We start from the raw sequence: 21,098 nt of genomic DNA on the forward strand, positions 1-21,098 counted from the left end.
ACTCTGTTCTGTTTTGTAATTCAGTTCAAGTGTAGCGGTTTTTACATTCCCTCTATAAGTGAGAGCTTATGATAAGTGTCTTTTTCTGTGTGACTTATTTCACTTAGAATCGTCGTAGCTAAAGCCACTCATCATGCTGCTACTAGCCTTATGACATTGATTTCATGGCTGAGTGATATTCCATTGTACATAAGGACCACCACTTCTTTATCCATTTTTCTCTTTCCTGGGATATTTAAGGTGTCATGAAGTGGAGGTTCTTGTCCACAGAGCAGCCCTAAACTTTGGCGTGCCTGTGTCTTGCTGATTTTTAGTTTTCCCAATTTATACGCCCATGAGTGGAAGTGCCCTATGCGCTCTAAGCTGTGTTTTTTCGATGTTTCAGGACACACCGTACACTTCTCCAGAGTGGCTGTTGGCAATTTACATCCCGCCCATCAGCGCAGCAAGGCTCCCATTTCTCCATGGCCTGTCCTGCATTTCTGGTTTTGACACTTTTTTCCGCATGGCCCTTTTGACCGATGGGAAGCGAGACTTCTTTGTAGCGCTGATTTGCCTTTCCAGGTTGCTTGGTTGGCCAAAAAGGGCGTATGCGTTTTTTCCTGAATATATTCAGGAAAAAACGCATACGCCCTTTTTGGCCAAGGGCATCATTGTCGACGTTTTGCCGCTTTTCATGGGCTTTAAAGGCGATTCGAATCGACCTCCTGAAATCTGTTTCCTGCAATTCTGCCTTGCTTTCAAATCCTCTTCGTTGCCTTCCCTCAATATAGTTGTGGACGAGAGTTATCATTTATAACTCTGCAGGTTTGTGAATTGCAGTGCCCCTGAGCTCCATTTTTCACCTCGCTTTTTTGGGAGCTGGCCGCAAAAGCGCAGGATCGCCTCAGGCCCTATTCTGCTTCCGGGCGGCAGGCTGAGCCTGTGGTTAATTCTTCTTCCTGATGGGAAAATAGAGTGACCTGTGCCTGTCCCAACACCTAGAGCTAGTCTCTCATTGGCTCCCCCTCTTCCCGTTCATCCTCAGGACAAATTGCAAGCTGTACGGAACGGGAGGTTACAGGGGCTGATGCTCCAAGGAGGGAGATTGCTAGTAAAGCGGCTGGAATGGCGAACCCGAGCACAAGGAGATGAGAAATGAGGTGCGTTTTAGAAACCTTTGCCGATCACACGGTGTACCACCTTCTGGGTTTCTCATGCATGTTTTCGAGGTAGGAAGATGCCCTTGAACCTGGAGATTTGGGACCCATGGGATGGGTAACAGGCAGTATTACTTTAAAGGCTCTGCGTTTGCTCCCCCAACCTCACCAAACCTCTCAGCCCCGAGAGTGTCCACCCTTATGTCTCCTCCAGCTGTGGGTCTAGATATGGTCAATCCAGGTGGCATCACAGCCCCTGAACGAAGTTTGTAAGAATTTCTCTCTCTTTCACTGTCTTTGTTTCACGGGTTTTTAAAAGGAATTTATTTTTATAATGGGGTTTAGCTGCTTTTCACGGCTGTGCTTCTGCCGCTTTACACCCACTTGACTCACTTCCAGAGAGATATCAATACATAGGTTTTAAGATTCTTACTAGTCAGATATATTCTTGTGCGGTGAATAGGGGGTGTTGAGTCCAGTTCACTGAGCAAGGAGTAGGTCTTTCTATTACATATTGGGTTTATGGAACGGTATCTGAGCTCATTTGAAACCCTTGTTTTATGCATCACCCCACCTCACCTTTCCCCTTAAGCAGCCATGGTGTGTTTTCTAAACGTGTGACTCTGTTCTGTTTTGTAATTCAGTTCAAGTGTAGCGGTTTTTACATTCCCTCTATAAGTGAGAGCTTATGATAAGTGTCTTTTTCTGTGTGACTTATTTCACTTAGAATCGTCGTAGCTAAAGCCACTCATCATGCTGCTACTAGCCTTATGACATTGATTTCATGGCTGAGTGATATTCCATTGTACATAAGGACCACCACTTCTTTATCCATTTTTCTCTTTCCTGGGATATTTAAGGTGTCATGAAGTGGAGGTTCTTGTCCACAGAGCAGCCCTAAACTTTGGCGTGCCTGTGTCTTGCTGATTTTTAGTTTTCCCAATTTATACGCCCATGAGTGGAAGTGCCCTATGCGCTCTAAGCTGTGTTTTTTCGATGTTTCAGGACACACCGTACACTTCTCCAGAGTGGCTGTTGGCAATTTACATCCCGCCCATCAGCGCAGCAAGGCTCCCATTTCTCCATGGCCTGTCCTGCATTTCTGGTTTTGACACTTTTTTCCGCATGGCCCTTTTGACCGATGGGAAGCGAGACTTCTTTGTAGCGCTGATTTGCCTTTCCAGGTTGCTTGGTTGGCCAAAAAGGGCGTATGCGTTTTTTCCTGAATATATTCAGGAAAAAACGCATACGCCCTTTTTGGCCAAGGGCATCATTGTCGACGTTTTGCCGCTTTTCATGGGCTTTAAAGGCGATTCGAATCGACCTCCTGAAATCTGTTTCCTGCAATTCTGCCTTGCTTTCAAATCCTCTTCGTTGCCTTCCCTCAATATAGTTGTGGACGAGAGTTATCATTTATAACTCTGCAGGTTTGTGAATTGCAGTGCCCCTGAGCTCCATTTTTCACCTCGCTTTTTTGGGAGCTGGCCGCAAAAGCGCAGGATCGCCTCAGGCCCTATTCTGCTTCCGGGCGGCAGGCTGAGCCTGTGGTTAATTCTTCTTCCTGATGGGAAAATAGAGTGACCTGTGCCTGTCCCAACACCTAGAGCTAGTCTCTCATTGGCTCCCCCTCTTCCCGTTCATCCTCAGGACAAATTGCAAGCTGTACGGAACGGGAGGTTAAAGGGGCTGATGCTCCAAGGAGGGAGATTGCTAGTAAAGCGGCTGGAATGGCGAACCCGAGCACAAGGAGATGAGAAATGAGGTGCGTTTTAGAAACCTTTGCCGATCACACGGTGTACCACCTTCTGGGTTTCTCATGCATGTTTTCGAGGTAGGAAGATGCCCTTGAACCTGGAGATTTGGGACCCATGGGATGGGTAACAGGCAGTATTACTTTAAAGGGTCTGCGTTTGCTCCCCCAACCTCACCAAACCTCTCAGCCCCGAGAGTGTCCACCCTTATGTCTCCTCCAGCTGTGGGTCTAGATATGGTCAATCCAGGTGGCATCACAGCCCCTGAACGAAGTTTGTAAGAATTTCTCTCTCTTTCACTGTCTTTGTTTCACGGGTTTTTAAAAGGAATTTATTTTTATAATGGGGTTTAGCTGCTTTTCACGGCTGTGCTTCTGCCGCTTTACACCCACTTGACTCACTTCCAGAGAGATATCAATACATAGGTTTTAAGATTCTTACTAGTCAGATATATTCTTGTGCGGTGAATAGGGGGTGTTGAGTCCAGTTCACTGAGCAAGGAGTAGGTCTTTCTATTACATATTGGGTTTATGGAACGGTATCTGAGCTCATTTGAAACCCTTGTTTTATGCATCACCCCACCTCACCTTTCCCCTTAAGCAGCCATGGTGTGTTTTCTAAACGTGTGACTCTGTTCTGTTTTGTAATTCAGTTCAAGTGTAGCGGTTTTTACATTCCCTCTATAAGTGAGAGCTTATGATAAGTGTCTTTTTCTGTGTGACTTATTTCACTTAGAATCGTCGTAGCTAAAGCCACTCATCATGCTGCTACTAGCCTTATGACATTGATTTCATGGCTGAGTGATATTCCATTGTACATAAGGACCACCACTTCTTTATCCATTTTTCTCTTTCCTGGGATATTTAAGGTGTCATGAAGTGGAGGTTCTTGTCCACAGAGCAGCCCTAAACTTTGGCGTGCCTGTGTCTTGCTGATTTTTAGTTTTCCCAATTTATACGCCCATGAGTGGAAGTGCCCTATGCGCTCTAAGCTGTGTTTTTTCGATGTTTCAGGACACACCGTACACTTCTCCAGAGTGGCTGTTGGCAATTTACATCCCGCCCATCAGCGCAGCAAGGCTCCCATTTCTCCATGGCCTGTCCTGCATTTCTGGTTTTGACACTTTTTTCCGCATGGCCCTTTTGACCGATGGGAAGCGAGACTTCTTTGTAGCGCTGATTTGCCTTTCCAGGTTGCTTGGTTGGCCAAAAAGGGCGTATGCGTTTTTTCCTGAATATATTCAGGAAAAAACGCATACGCCCTTTTTGGCCAAGGGCATCATTGTCGACGTTTTGCCGCTTTTCATGGGCTTTAAAGGCGATTCGAATCGACCTCCTGAAATCTGTTTCCTGCAATTCTGCCTTGCTTTCAAATCCTCTTCGTTGCCTTCCCTCAATATAGTTGTGGACGAGAGTTATCATTTATAACTCTGCAGGTTTGTGAATTGCAGTGCCCCTGAGCTCCATTTTTCACCTCGCTTTTTTGGGAGCTGGCCGCAAAAGCGCAGGATCGCCTCAGGCCCTATTCTGCTTCCGGGCGGCAGGCTGAGCCTGTGGTTAATTCTTCTTCCTGATGGGAAAATAGAGTGACCTGTGCCTGTCCCAACACCTAGAGCTAGTCTCTCATTGGCTCCCCCTCTTCCCGTTCATCCTCAGGACAAATTGCAAGCTGTACGGAACGGGAGGTTACAGGGGCTGATGCTCCAAGGAGGGAGATTGCTAGTAAAGCGGCTGGAATGGCGAACCCGAGCACAAGGAGATGAGAAATGAGGTGCGTTTTAGAAACCTTTGCCGATCACACGGTGTACCACCTTCTGGGTTTCTCATGCATGTTTTCGAGGTAGGAAGATGCCCTTGAACCTGGAGATTTGGGACCCATGGGATGGGTAACAGGCAGTATTACTTTAAAGGCTCTGCGTTTGCTCCCCCAACCTCACCAAACCTCTCAGCCCCGAGAGTGTCCACCCTTATGTCTCCTCCAGCTGTGGGTCTAGATATGGTCAATCCAGGTGGCATCACAGCCCCTGAACGAAGTTTGTAAGAATTTCTCTCTCTTTCACTGTCTTTGTTTCACGGGTTTTTAAAAGGAATTTATTTTTATAATGGGGTTTAGCTGCTTTTCACGGCTGTGCTTCTGCCGCTTTACACCCACTTGACTCACTTCCAGAGAGATATCAATACATAGGTTTTAAGATTCTTACTAGTCAGATATATTCTTGTGCGGTGAATAGGGGGTGTTGAGTCCAGTTCACTGAGCAAGGAGTAGGTCTTTCTATTACATATTGGGTTTATGGAACGGTATCTGAGCTCATTTGAAACCCTTGTTTTATGCATCACCCCACCTCACCTTTCCCCTTAAGCAGCCATGGTGTGTTTTCTAAACGTGTGACTCTGTTCTGTTTTGTAATTCAGTTCAAGTGTAGCGGTTTTTACATTCCCTCTATAAGTGAGAGCTTATGATAAGTGTCTTTTTCTGTGTGACTTATTTCACTTAGAATCGTCGTAGCTAAAGCCACTCATCATGCTGCTACTAGCCTTATGACATTGATTTCATGGCTGAGTGATATTCCATTGTACATAAGGACCACCACTTCTTTATCCATTTTTCTCTTTCCTGGGATATTTAAGGTGTCATGAAGTGGAGGTTCTTGTCCACAGAGCAGCCCTAAACTTTGGGGTGCGAGTGTCTTGCTGATTTTTAGTTTTCCCAATTTATACGCCCATGAGTGGAAGTGCCCTATGCGCTCTAAGCTGTGTTTTTTCGATGTTTCAGGACACACCGTACACTTCTCCAGAGTGGCTGTTGGCAATTTACATCCCGCCCATCAGCGCAGCAAGGCTCCCATTTCTCCATGGCCTGTCCTGCATTTCTGGTTTTGACACTTTTTTCCGCATGGCCCTTTTGACCGATGGGAAGCGAGACTTCTTTGTAGCGCTGATTTGCCTTTCCAGGTTGCTTGGTTGGCCAAAAAGGGCGTATGCGTTTTTTCCTGAATATATTCAGGAAAAAACGCATACGCCCTTTTTGGCCAAGGGCATCATTGTCGACGTTTTGCCGCTTTTCATGGGCTTTAAAGGCGATTCGAATCGACCTCCTGAAATCTGTTTCCTGCAATTCTGCCTTGCTTTCAGATCCTCTTCGTTGCCTTCCCTCAATATAGTTGTGGACGAGAGTTATCATTTATAACTCTGCAGGTTTGTGAATTGCAGTGCCCCTGAGCTCCATTTTTCACCTCGCTTTTTTGGGAGCTGGCCGCAAAAGCGCAGGATCGCCTCAGGCGCTATTCTGCTTCCGGGCGGCAGGCTGAGCCTGTGGTTAATTCTTCTTCCTGATGGGAAAATAGAGTGACCTGTGCCTGTCCCAACACCTAGAGCTAGTCTCTCATTGGCTCCCCCTCTTCCCGTTCATCCTCAGGACAAATTGCAAGCTGTACGGAACGGGAGGTTAAAGGGGCTGATGCTCCAAGGAGGGAGATTGCTAGTAAAGCGGCTGGAATGGCGAACCCGAGCACAAGGAGATGAGAAATGAGGTGCGTTTTAGAAACCTTTGCCGATCACACGGTGTACCACCTTCTGGGTTTCTCATGCATGTTTTCGAGGTAGGAAGATGCCCTTGAACCTGGAGATTTGGGACCCATGGGATGGGTAACAGGCAGTATTACTTTAAAGGCTCTGCGTTTGCTCCCCCAACCTCACCAAACCTCTCAGCCCCGAGAGTGTCCACCCTTATGTCTCCTCCAGCTGTGGGTCTAGATATGGTCAATCCAGGTGGCATCACAGCCCCTGAACGAAGTTTGTAAGAATTTCTCTCTCTTTCACTGTCTTTGTTTCACGGGTTTTTAAAAGGAATTTATTTTTATAATGGGGTTTAGCTGCTTTTCACGGCTGTGCTTCTGCCGCTTTACACCCACTTGACTCACTTCCAGAGAGATATCAATACATAGGTTTTAAGATTCTTACTAGTCAGATATATTCTTGTGCGGTGAATAGGGGGTGTTGAGTCCAGTTCACTGAGCAAGGAGTAGGTCTTTCTATTACATATTGGGTTTATGGAACGGTATCTGAGCTCATTTGAAACCCTTGTTTTATGCATCACCCCACCTCACCTTTCCCCTTAAGCAGCCATGGTGTGTTTTCTAAACGTGTGACTCTGTTCTGTTTTGTAATTCAGTTCAAGTGTAGCGGTTTTTACATTCCCTCTATAAGTGAGAGCTTATGATAAGTGTCTTTTTCTGTGTGACTTATTTCACTTAGAATCGTCGTAGCTAAAGCCACTCATCATGCTGCTACTAGCCTTATGACATTGATTTCATGGCTGAGTGATATTCCATTGTACATAAGGACCACCACTTCTTTATCCATTTTTCTCTTTCCTGGGATATTTAAGGTGTCATGAAGTGGAGGTTCTTGTCCACAGAGCAGCCCTAAACTTTGGCGTGCCTGTGTCTTGCTGATTTTTAGTTTTCCCAATTTATACGCCCATGAGTGGAAGTGCCCTATGCGCTCTAAGCTGTGTTTTTTCGATGTTTCAGGACACACCGTACACTTCTCCAGAGTGGCTGTTGGCAATTTACATCCCGCCCATCAGCGCAGCAAGGCTCCCATTTCTCCATGGCCTGTCCTGCATTTCTGGTTTTGACACTTTTTTCCGCATGGCCCTTTTGACCGATGGGAAGCGAGACTTCTTTGTAGCGCTGATTTGCCTTTCCAGGTTGCTTGGTTGGCCAAAAAGGGCGTATGCGTTTTTTCCTGAATATATTCAGGAAAAAACGCATACGCCCTTTTTGGCCAAGGGCATCATTGTCGACGTTTTGCCGCTTTTCATGGGCTTTAAAGGCGATTCGAATCGACCTCCTGAAATCTGTTTCCTGCAATTCTGCCTTGCTTTCAAATCCTCTTCGTTGCCTTCCCTCAATATAGTTGTGGACGAGAGTTATCATTTATAACTCTGCAGGTTTGTGAATTGCAGTGCCCCTGAGCTCCATTTTTCACCTCGCTTTTTTGGGAGCTGGCCGCAAAAGCGCAGGATCGCCTCAGGCCCTATTCTGCTTCCGGGCGGCAGGCTGAGCCTGTGGTTAATTCTTCTTCCTGATGGGAAAATAGAGTGACCTGTGCCTGTCCCAACACCTAGAGCTAGTCTCTCATTGGCTCCCCCTCTTCCCGTTCATCCTCAGGACAAATTGCAAGCTGTACGGAACGGGAGGTTAAAGGGGCTGATGCTCCAAGGAGGGAGATTGCTAGTAAAGCGGCTGGAATGGCGAACCCGAGCACAAGGAGATGAGAAATGAGGTGCGTTTTAGAAACCTTTGCCGATCACACGGTGTACCACCTTCTGGGTTTCTCATGCATGTTTTCGAGGTAGGAAGATGCCCTTGAACCTGGAGATTTGGGACCCATGGGATGGGTAACAGGCAGTATTACTTTAAAGGCTCTGCGTTTGCTCCCCCAACCTCACCAAACCTCTCAGCCCCGAGAGTGTCCACCCTTATGTCTCCTCCAGCTGTGGGTCTAGATATGGTCAATCCAGGTGGCATCACAGCCCCTGAACGAAGTTTGTAAGAATTTCTCTCTCTTTCACTGTCTTTGTTTCACGGGTTTTTAAAAGGAATTTATTTTTATAATGGGGTTTAGCTGCTTTTCACGGCTGTGCTTCTGCCGCTTTACACCCACTTGACTCACTTCCAGAGAGATATCAATACATAGGTTTTAAGATTCTTACTAGTCAGATATATTCTTGTGCGGTGAATAGGGGGTGTTGAGTCCAGTTCACTGAGCAAGGAGTAGGTCTTTCTATTACATATTGGGTTTATGGAACGGTATCTGAGCTCATTTGAAACCCTTGTTTTATGCATCACCCCACCTCACCTTTCCCCTTAAGCAGCCATGGTGTGTTTTCTAAACGTGTGACTCTGTTCTGTTTTGTAATTCAGTTCAAGTGTAGCGGTTTTTACATTCCCTCTATAAGTGAGAGCTTATGATAAGTGTCTTTTTCTGTGTGACTTATTTCACTTAGAATCGTCGTAGCTAAAGCCACTCATCATGCTGCTACTAGCCTTATGACATTGATTTCATGGCTGAGTGATATTCCATTGTACATAAGGACCACCACTTCTTTATCCATTTTTCTCTTTCCTGGGATATTTAAGGTGTCATGAAGTGGAGGTTCTTGTCCACAGAGCAGCCCTAAACTTTGGCGTGCCTGTGTCTTGCTGATTTTTAGTTTTCCCAATTTATACGCCCATGAGTGGAAGTGCCCTATGCGCTCTAAGCTGTGTTTTTTCGATGTTTCAGGACACACCGTACACTTCTCCAGAGTGGCTGTTGGCAATTTACATCCCGCCCATCAGCGCAGCAAGGCTCCCATTTCTCCATGGCCTGTTCTGCATTTCTGGTTTTGACACTTTTTTCCGCATGGCCCTTTTGACCGATGGGAAGCGAGACTTCTTTGTAGCGCTGATTTGCCTTTCCAGGTTGCTTGGTTGGCCAAAAAGGGCGTATGCGTTTTTTCCTGAATATATTCAGGAAAAAACGCATACGCCCTTTTTGGCCAAGGGCATCATTGTCGACGTTTTGCCGCTTTTCATGGGCTTTAAAGGCGATTCGAATCGACCTCCTGAAATCTGTTTCCTGCAATTCTGCCTTGCTTTCAGATCCTCTTCGTTGCCTTCCCTCAATATAGTTGTGGACGAGAGTTATCATTTATAACTCTGCAGGTTTGTGAATTGCAGTGCCCCTGAGCTCCATTTTTCACCTCGCTTTTTTGGGAGCTGGCCGCAAAAGCGCAGGATCGCCTCAGGCGCTATTCTGCTTCCGGGCGGCAGGCTGAGCCTGTGGTTAATTCTTCTTCCTGATGGGAAAATAGAGTGACCTGTGCCTGTCCCAACACCTAGAGCTAGTCTCTCATTGGCTCCCCCTCTTCCCGTTCATCCTCAGGACAAATTGCAAGCTGTACGGAACGGGAGGTTAAAGGGGCTGATGCTCCAAGGAGGGAGATTGCTAGTAAAGCGGCTGGAATGGCGAACCCGAGCACAAGGAGATGAGAAATGAGGTGCGTTTTAGAAACCTTTGCCGATCACACGGTGTACCACCTTCTGGGTTTCTCATGCATGTTTTCGAGGTAGGAAGATGCCCTTGAACCTGGAGATTTGGGACCCATGGGATGGGTAACAGGCAGTATTACTTTAAAGGCTCTGCGTTTGCTCCCCCAACCTCACCAAACCTCTCAGCCCCGAGAGTGTCCACCCTTATGTCTCCTCCAGCTGTGGGTCTAGATATGGTCAATCCAGGTGGCATCACAGCCCCTGAACGAAGTTTGTAAGAATTTCTCTCTCTTTCACTGTCTTTGTTTCACGGGTTTTTAAAAGGAATTTATTTTTATAATGGGGTTTAGCTGCTTTTCACGGCTGTGCTTCTGCCGCTTTACACCCACTTGACTCACTTCCAGAGAGATATCAATACATAGGTTTTAAGATTCTTACTAGTCAGATATATTCTTGTGCGGTGAATAGGGGGTGTTGAGTCCAGTTCACTGAGCAAGGAGTAGGTCTTTCTATTACATATTGGGTTTATGGAACGGTATCTGAGCTCATTTGAAACCCTTGTTTTATGCATCACCCCACCTCACCTTTCCCCTTAAGCAGCCATGGTGTGTTTTCTAAACGTGTGACTCTGTTCTGTTTTGTAATTCAGTTCAAGTGTAGCGGTTTTTACATTCCCTCTATAAGTGAGAGCTTATGATAAGTGTCTTTTTCTGTGTGACTTATTTCACTTAGAATCGTCGTAGCTAAAGCCACTCATCATGCTGCTACTAGCCTTATGACATTGATTTCATGGCTGAGTGATATTCCATTGTACATAAGGACCACCACTTCTTTATCCATTTTTCTCTTTCCTGGGATATTTAAGGTGTCATGAAGTGGAGGTTCTTGTCCACAGAGCAGCCCTAAACTTTGGCGTGCCTGTGTCTTGCTGATTTTTAGTTTTCCCAATTTATACGCCCATGAGTGGAAGTGCCCTATGCGCTCTAAGCTGTGTTTTTTCGATGTTTCAGGACACACCGTACACTTCTCCAGAGTGGCTGTTGGCAATTTACATCCCGCCCATCAGCGCAGCAAGGCTCCCATTTCTCCATGGCCTGTCCTGCATTTCTGGTTTTGACACTTTTTTCCGCATGGCCCTTTTGACCGATGGGAAGCGAGACTTCTTTGTAGCGCTGATTTGCCTTTCCAGGTTGCTTGGTTGGCCAAAAAGGGCGTATGCGTTTTTTCCTGAATATATTCAGGAAAAAACGCATACGCCCTTTTTGGTCAAGGGCATCATTGTCGACGTTTTGCCGCTTTTCATGGGCTTTAAAGGCGATTCGAATCGACCTCCTGAAATCTGTTTCCTGCAATTCTGCCTTGCTTTCAGATCCTCTTCGTTGCCTTCCCTCAATATAGTTGTGGACGAGAGTTATCATTTATAACTCTGCAGGTTTGTGAATTGCAGTGCCCCTGAGCTCCATTTTTCACCTCGCTTTTTTGGGAGCTGGCCGCAAAAGCGCAGGATCGCCTCAGGCCCTATTCTGCTTCCGGGCGGCAGGCTGAGCCTGTGGTTAATTCTTCTTCCTGATGGGAAAATAGAGTGACCTGTGCCTGTCCCAACACCTAGAGCTAGTCTCTCATTGGCTCCCCCTCTTCCCGTTCATCCTCAGGACAAATTGCAAGCTGTACGGAACGGGAGGTTACAGGTGCTGATGCTCCAAGGAGGGAGATTGCTAGTAAAGCGGCTGGAATGGCGAACCCGAGCACAAGGAGATGAGAAATGAGGTGCGTTTTAGAAACCTTTGCCGATCACACGGTGTACCACCTTCTGGGTTTCTCATGCATGTTTTCGAGGTAGGAAGATGCCCTTGAACCTGGAGATTTGGGACCCATGGGATGGGTAACAGGCAGTATTACTTTAAAGGCTCTGCGTTTGCTCCCCCAACCTCACCAAACCTCTCAGCCCCGAGAGTGTCCACCCTTATGTCTCCTCCAGCTGTGGGTCTAGATATGGTCAATCCAGGTGGCATCACAGCCCCTGAACGAAGTTTGTAAGAATTTCTCTCTCTTTCACTGTCTTTGTTTCACGGGTTTTTAAAAGGAATTTATTTTTATAATGGGGTTTAGCTGCTTTTCACGGCTGTGCTTCTGCCGCTTTACACCCACTTGACTCACTTCCAGAGAGATATCAATACATAGGTTTTAAGATTCTTACTAGTCAGATATATTCTTGTGCGGTGAATAGGGGGTGTTGAGTCCAGTTCACTGAGCAAGGAGTAGGTCTTTCTATTACATATTGGGTTTATGGAACGGTATCTGAGCTCATTTGAAACCCTTGTTTTATGCATCACCCCACCTCACCTTTCCCCTTAAGCAGCCATGGTGTGTTTTCTAAACGTGTGACTCTGTTCTGTTTTGTAATTCAGTTCAAGTGTAGCGGTTTTTACATTCCCTCTATAAGTGAGAGCTTATGATAAGTGTCTTTTTCTGTGTGACTTATTTCACTTAGAATCGTCGTAGCTAAAGCCACTCATCATGCTGCTACTAGCCTTATGACATTGATTTCATGGCTGAGTGATATTCCATTGTACATAAGGACCACCACTTCTTTATCCATTTTTCTCTTTCCTGGGATATTTAAGGTGTCATGAAGTGGAGGTTCTTGTCCACAGAGCAGCCCTAAACTTTGGCGTGCCTGTGTCTTGCTGATTTTTAGTTTTCCCAATTTATACGCCCATGAGTGGAAGTGCCCTATGCGCTCTAAGCTGTGTTTTTTCGATGTTTCAGGACACACCGTACACTTCTCCAGAGTGGCTGTTGGCAATTTACATCCCGCCCATCAGCGCAGCAAGGCTCCCATTTCTCCATGGCCTGTCCTGCATTTCTGGTTTTGACACTTTTTTCCGCATGGCCCTTTTGACCGATGGGAAGCGAGACTTCTTTGTAGCGCTGATTTGCCTTTCCAGGTTGCTTGGTTGGCCAAAAAGGGCGTATGCGTTTTTTCCTGAATATATTCAGGAAAAAACGCATACGCCCTTTTTGGCCAAGGGCATCATTGTCGACGTTTTGCCGCTTTTCATGGGCTTTAAAGGCGATTCGAATCGACCTCCTGAAATCTGTTTCCTGCAATTCTGCCTTGCTTTCAAATCCTCTTCGTTGCCTTCCCTCAATATAGTTGTGGACGAGAGTTATCATTTATAACTCTGCAGGTTTGTGAATTGCAGTGCCCCTGAGCTCCATTTTTCACCTCGCTTTTTTGGGAGCTGGCCGCAAAAGCGCAGGATCGCCTCAGGCGCTATTCTGCTTCCGGGCGGCAGGCTGAGCCTGTGGTTAATTCTTCTTCCTGATGGGAAAATAGAGTGACCTGTGCCTGTCCCAACACCTAGAGCTAGTCTCTCATTGGCTCCCCCTCTTCCCGTTCATCCTCAGGACAAATTGCAAGCTGTACGGAACGGGAGGTTACAGGTGCTGATGCTCCAAGGAGGGAGATTGCTAGTAAAGCGGCTGGAATGGCGAACCCGAGCACAAGGAGATGAGAAATGAGGTGCGTTTTAGAAACCTTTGCCGATCACACGGTGTACCACCTTCTGGGTTTCTCATGCATGTTTTCGAGGTAGGAAGATGCCCTTGAACCTGGAGATTTGGGACCCATGGGATGGGTAACAGGCAGTATTACTTTAAAGGCTCTGCGTTTGCTCCCCCAACCTCACCAAACCTCTCAGCCCCGAGAGTGTCCACCCTTATGTCTCCTCCAGCTGTGGGTCTAGATATGGTCAATCCAGGTGGCATCACAGCCCCTGAACGAAGTTTGTAAGAATTTCTCTCTCTTTCACTGTCTTTGTTTCACGGGTTTTTAAAAGGAATTTATTTTTATAATGGGGTTTAGCTGCTTTTCACGGCTGTGTTTCTGCCGCTTTACACCCACTTGACTCACTTCCAGAGAGATATCAATACATAGGTTTTAAGATTCTTACTAGTCAGATATATTCTTGTGCGGTGAATAGGGGGTGTTGAGTCCAGTTCACTGAGCAAGGAGTAGGTCTTTCTATTACATATTGGGTTTATGGAACGGTATCTGAGCTCATTTGAAACCCTTGTTTTATGCATCACCCCACCTCACCTTTCCCCTTAAGCAGCCATGGTGTGTTTTCTAAACGTGTGACTCTGTTCTGTTTTGTAATTCAGTTCAAGTGTAGCGGTTTTTACATTCCCTCTATAAGTGAGAGCTTATGATAAGTGTCTTTTTCTGTGTGACTTATTTCACTTAGAATCGTCGTAGCTAAAGCCACTCATCATGCTGCTACTAGCCTTATGACATTGATTTCATGGCTGAGTGATATTCCATTGTACATAAGGACCACCACTTCTTTATCCATTTTTCTCTTTCCTGGGATATTTAAGGTGTCATGAAGTGGAGGTTCTTGTCCACAGAGCAGCCCTAAACTTTGGCGTGCCTGTGTCTTGCTGATTTTTAGTTTTCCCAATTTATACGCCCATGAGTGGAAGTGCCCTATGCGCTCTAAGCTGTGTTTTTTCGATGTTTCAGGACACACCGTACACTTCTCCAGAGTGGCTGTTGGCAATTTACATCCCGCCCATCAGCGCAGCAAGGCTCCCATTTCTCCATGGCCTGTCCTGCATTTCTGGTTTTGACACTTTTTTCCGCATGGCCCTTTTGACCGATGGGAAGCGAGACTTCTTTGTAGCGCTGATTTGCCTTTCCAGGTTGCTTGGTTGGCCAAAAAGGGCGTATGCGTTTTTTCCTGAATATATTCAGGAAAAAACGCATACGCCCTTTTTGGCCAAGGGCATCATTGTCGACGTTTTGCCGCTTTTCATGGGCTTTAAAGGCGATTCGAATCGACCTCCTGAAATCTGTTTCCTGCAATTCTGCCTTGCTTTCAAATCCTCTTCGTTGCCTTCCCTCAATATAGTTGTGGACGAGAGTTATCATTTATAACTCTGCAGGTTTGTGAATTGCAGTGCCCCTGAGCTCCATTTTTCACCTCGCTTTTTTGGGAGCTGGCCGCAAAAGCGCAGGATCGCCTCAGGCGCTATTCTGCTTCCGGGCGGCAGGCTGAGCCTGTGGTTAATTCTTCTTCCTGATGGGAAAATAGAGTGACCTGTGCCTGTCCCAACACCTAGAGCTAGTCTCTCATTGGCTCCCCCTCTTCCCGTTCATCCTCAGGACAAATTGCAAGCTGTACGGAACGGGAGGTTACAGGGGCTGATGCTCCAAGGAGGGAGATTGCTAGTAAAGCGGCTGGAATGGCGAACCCGAGCACAAGGAGATGAGAAATGAGGTGCGTTTTAGAAACCTTTGCCGATCACACGGTGTACCACCTTCTGGGTTTCTCATGCATGTTTTCGAGGTAGGAAGATGCCCTTGAACCTGGAGATTTGGGACCCATGGGATGGGTAACAGGCAGTATTACTTTAAAGGCTGTGCGTTTGCTCCCCCAACCTCACCAAACCTCTCAGCCCCGAGAGTGTCCACCCTTATGTCTCCTCCAGCTGTGGGTCTAGATATGGTCAATCCAGGTGGCATCACAGCCCCTGAACGAAGTTTGTAAGAATTTCTCTCTCTTTCACTGTCTTTGTTTCACGGGTTTTTAAAAGGAATTTATTTTTATAATGGGGTTTAGCTGCTTTTCACGGCTGTGTTTCTGCCGCTTTACACCCACTTGACTCACTTCCAGAGAGATATCAATACATAGGTTTTAAGATTCTTACTAGTCAGATATATTCTTGTGCGGTGAATAGGGGGTGTTGAGTCCAGTTCACTGAGCAAGGAGTAGGTCTTTCTATTACATATTGGGTTTATGGAACGGTATCTGAGCTCATTTGAAACCCTTGTTTTATGCATCACCCCACCTCACCTTTCCCCTTAAGCAGCCATGGTGTGTTTTCTAAACGTGTGACTCTGTTCTGTTTTGTAATTCAGTTCAAGTGTAGCGGTTTTTACATTCCCTCTATAAGTGAGAGCTTATGATAAGTGTCTTTTTCTGTGTGACTTATTTCACTTAGAATCGTCGTAGCTAAAGCCACTCATCATGCTGCTACTAGCCTTATGACATTGATTTCATGGCTGAGTGATATTCCATTGTACATAAGGACCACCACTTCTTTATCCATTTTTCTCTTTCCTGGGATATTTAAGGTGTCATGAAGTGGAGGTTCTTGTCCACAGAGCAGCCCTAAACTTTGGCGTGCCTGTGTCTTGCTGATTTTTAGTTTTCCCAATTTATACGCCCATGAGTGGAAGTGCCCTATGCGCTCTAAGCTGTGTTTTTTCGATGTTTCAGGACACACCGTACACTTCTCCAGAGTGGCTGTTGGCAATTTACATCCCGCCCATCAGCGCAGCAAGGCTCCCATTTCTCCATGGCCTGTTCTGCATTTCTGGTTTTGACACTTTTTTCCGCATGGCCCTTTTGACCGATGGGAAGCGAGACTTCTTTGTAGCGCTGATTTGCCTTTCCAGGTTGCTTGGTTGGCCAAAAAGGGCGTATGCGTTTTTTCCTGAATATATTCAGGAAAAAACGCATACGCCCTTTTTGGCCAAGGGCATCATTGTCGACGTTTTGCCGCTTTTCATGGGCTTTAAAGGCGATTCGAATCGACCTCCTGAAATCTGTTTCCTGCAATTCTGCCTTGCTTTCAGATCCTCTTCGTTGCCTTCCCTCAATATAGTTGTGGACGAGAGTTATCATTTATAACTCTGCAGGTTTGTGAATTGCAGTGCCCCTGAGCTCCATTTTTCACCTCGCTTTTTTGGGAGCTGGCCGCAAAAGCGCAGGATCGCCTCAGGCGCTATTCTGCTTCCGGGCGGCAGGCTGAGCCTGTGGTTAATTCTTCTTCCTGATGGGAAAATAGAGTGACCTGTGCCTGTCCCAACACCTAGAGCTAGTCTCTCATTGGCTCCCCCTCTTCCCGTTCATCCTCAGGACAAATTGCAAGCTGTACGGAACGGGAGGTTAAAGGGGCTGATGCTCCAAGGAGGGAGATTGCTAGTAAAGCGGCTGGAATGGCGAACCCGAGCACAAGGAGATGAGAAATGAGGTGCGTTTTAGAAACCTTTGCCGATCACACGGTGTACCACCTTCTGGGTTTCTCATGCATGTTTTCGAGGTAGGAAGATGCCCTTGAACCTGGAGATTTGGGACCCATGGGATGGGTAACAGGCAGTATTACTTTAAAGGCTCTGCGTTTGCTCCCCCAACCTCACCAAACCTCTCAGCCCCGAGAGTGTCCACCCTTATGTCTCCTCCAGCTGTGGGTCTAGATATGGTCAATCCAGGTGGCATCACAGCCCCTGAACGAAGTTTGTAAGAATTTCTCTCTCTTTCACTGTCTTTGTTTCACGGGTTTTTAAAAGGAATTTATTTTTATAATGGGGTTTAGCTGCTTTTCACGGCTGTGCTTCTGCCGCTTTACACCCACTTGACTCACTTCCAGAGAGATATCAATACATAGGTTTTAAGATTCTTACTAGTCAGATATATTCTTGTGCGGTGAATAGGGGGTGTTGAGTCCAGTTCACTGAGCAAGGAGTAGGTCTTTCTATTACATATTGGGTTTATGGAACGGTATCTGAGCTCATTTGAAACCCTTGTTTTATGCATCACCCCACCTCACCTTTCCCCTTAAGCAGCCATGGTGTGTTTTCTAAACGTGTGACTCTGTTCTGTTTTGTAATTCAGTTCAAGTGTAGCGGTTTTTACATTCCCTCTATAAGTGAGAGCTTATGATAAGTGTCTTTTTCTGTGTGACTTATTTCACTTAGAATCGTCGTAGCTAAAGCCACTCATCATGCTGCTACTAGCCTTATGACATTGATTTCATGGCTGAGTGATATTCCATTGTACATAAGGACCACCACTTCTTTATCCATTTTTCTCTTTCCTGGGATATTTAAGGTGTCATGAAGTGGAGGTTCTTGTCCACAGAGCAGCCCTAAACTTTGGCGTGCCTGTGTCTTGCTGATTTTTAGTTTTCCCAATTTATACGCCCATGAGTGGAAGTGCCCTATGCGCTCTAAGCTGTGTTTTTTCGATGTTTCAGGACACACCGTACACTTCTCCAGAGTGGCTGTTGGCAATTTACATCCCGCCCATCAGCGCAGCAAGGCTCCCATTTCTCCATGGCCTGTTCTGCATTTCTGGTTTTGACACTTTTTTCCGCATGGCCCTTTTGACCGATGGGAAGCGAGACTTCTTTGTAGCGCTGATTTGCCTTTCCAGGTTGCTTGGTTGGCCAAAAAGGGCGTATGCGTTTTTTCCTGAATATATTCAGGAAAAAACGCATACGCCCTTTTTGGCCAAGGGCATCATTGTCGACGTTTTGCCGCTTTTCATGGGCTTTAAAGGCGATTCGAATCGACCTCCTGAAATCTGTTTCCTGCAATTCTGCCTTGCTTTCAGATCCTCTTCGTTGCCTTCCCTCAATATAGTTGTGGACGAGAGTTATCATTTATAACTCTGCAGGTTTGTGAATTGCAGTGCCCCTGAGCTCCATTTTTCACCTCGCTTTTTTGGGAGCTGGCCGCAAAAGCGCAGGATCGCCTCAGGCGCTATTCTGCTTCCGGGCGGCAGGCTGAGCCTGTGGTTAATTCTTCTTCCTGATGGGAAAATAGAGTGACCTGTGCCTGTCCCAACACCTAGAGCTAGTCTCTCATTGGCTCCCCCTCTTCCCGTTCATCCTCAGGACAAATTGCAAGCTGTACGGAACGGGAGGTTAAAGGGGCTGATGCTCCAAGGAGGGAGATTGCTAGTAAAGCGGCTGGAATGGCGAACCCGAGCACAAGGAGATGAGAAATGAGGTGCGTTTTAGAAACCTTTGCCGATCACACGGTGTACCACCTTCTGGGTTTCTCATGCATGTTTTCGAGGTAGGAAGATGCCCTTGAACCTGGAGATTTGGGACCCATGGGATGGGTAACAGGCAGTATTACTTTAAAGGCTCTGCGTTTGCTCCCCCAACCTCACCAAACCTCTCAGCCCCGAGAGTGTCCACCCTTATGTCTCCTCCAGCTGTGGGTCTAGATATGGTCAATCCAGGTGGCATCACAGCCCCTGAACGAAGTTTGTAAGAATTTCTCTCTCTTTCACTGTCTTTGTTTCACGGGTTTTTAAAAGGAATTTATTTTTATAATGGGGTTTAGCTGCTTTTCACGGCTGTGCTTCTGCCGCTTTACACCCACTTGACTCACTTCCAGAGAGATATCAATACATAGGTTTTAAGATTCTTACTAGTCAGATATATTCTTGTGCGGTGAATAGGGGGTGTTGAGTCCAGTTCACTGAGCAAGGAGTAGGTCTTTCTATTACATATTGGGTTTATGGAACGGTATCTGAGCTCATTTGAAACCCTTGTTTTATGCATCACCCCACCTCACCTTTCCCCTTAAGCAGCCATGGTGTGTTTTCTAAACGTGTGACTCTGTTCTGTTTTGTAATTCAGTTCAAGTGTAGCGGTTTTTACATTCCCTCTATAAGTGAGAGCTTATGATAAGTGTCTTTTTCTGTGTGACTTATTTCACTTAGAATCGTCGTAGCTAAAGCCACTCATCATGCTGCTACTAGCCTTATGACATTGATTTCATGGCTGAGTGATATTCCATTGTACATAAGGACCACCACTTCTTTATCCATTTTTCTCTTTCCTGGGATATTTAAGGTGTCATGAAGTGGAGGTTCTTGTCCACAGAGCAGCCCTAAACTTTGGCGTGCCTGTGTCTTGCTGATTTTTAGTTTTCCCAATTTATACGCCCATGAGTGGAAGTGCCCTATGCGCTCTAAGCTGTGTTTTTTCGATGTTTCAGGACACACCGTACACTTCTCCAGAGTGGCTGTTGGCAATTTACATCCCGCCCATCAGCGCAGCAAGGCTCCCATTTCTCCATGGCCTGTCCTGCATTTCTGGTTTTGACACTTTTTTCCGCATGGCCCTTTTGACCGATGGGAAGCGAGACTTCTTTGTAGCGCTGATTTGCCTTTCCAGGTTGCTTGGTTGGCCAAAAAGGGCGTATGCGTTTTTTCCTGAATATATTCAGGAAAAAACGCATACGCCCTTTTTGGCCAAGGGCATCATTGTCGACGTTTTGCCGCTTTTCATGGGCTTTAAAGGCGATTCGAATCGACCTCCTGAAATCTGTTTCCTGCAATTCTGCCTTGCTTTCAAATCCTCTTCGTTGCCTTCCCTCAATATAGTTGTGGACGAGAGTTATCATTTATAACTCTGCAGGTTTGTGAATTGCAGTGCCCCTGAGCTCCATTTTTCACCTCGCTTTTTTGGGAGCTGGCCGCAAAAGCGCAGGATCGCCTCAGGCGCTATTCTGCTTCCGGGCGGCAGGCTGAGCCTGTGGTTAATTCTTCTTCCTGATGGGAAAATAGAGTGACCTGTGCCTGTCCCAACACCTAGAGCTAGTCTCTCATTGGCTCCCCCTCTTCCCGTTCATCCTCAGGACAAATTGCAAGCTGTACGGAACGGGAGGTTACAGGTGCTGATGCTCCAAGGAGGGAGATTGCTAGTAAAGCGGCTGGAATGGCGAACCCGAGCACAAGGAGATGAGAAATGAGGTGCGTTTTAGAAACCTTTGCCGATCACACGGTGTACCACCTTCTGGGTTTCTCATGCATGTTTTCGAGGTAGGAAGATGCCCTTGAACCTGGAGATTTGGGACCCATGGGATGGGTAACAGGCAGTATTACTTTAAAGGCTCTGCGTTTGCTCCCCCAACCTCACCAAACCTCTCAGCCCCGAGAGTGTCCACCCTTATGTCTCCTCCAGCTGTGGGTCTAGATATGGTCAATCCAGGTGGCATCACAGCCCCTGAACGAAGTTTGTAAGAATTTCTCTCTCTTTCACTGTCTTTGTTTCACGGGTTTTTAAAAGGAATTTATTTTTATAATGGGGTTTAGCTGCTTTTCACGGCTGTGTTTCTGCCGCTTTACACCCACTTGACTCACTTCCAGAGAGATATCAATACATAGGTTTTAAGATTCTTACTAGTCAGATATATTCTTGTGCGGTGAATAGGGGGTGTTGAGTCCAGTTCACTGAGCAAGGAGTAGGTCTTTCTATTACATATTGGGTTTATGGAACGGTATCTGAGCTCATTTGAAACCCTTGTTTTATGCATCACCCCACCTCACCTTTCCCCTTAAGCAGCCATGGTGTGTTTTC

This window comes from Balaenoptera ricei, chromosome 4 (genome assembly GCF_028023285.1).
Source record: "Balaenoptera ricei isolate mBalRic1 chromosome 4, mBalRic1.hap2, whole genome shotgun sequence".
NCBI classification, from domain to species: Eukaryota; Metazoa; Chordata; class Mammalia; order Artiodactyla; family Balaenopteridae; genus Balaenoptera; species Balaenoptera ricei.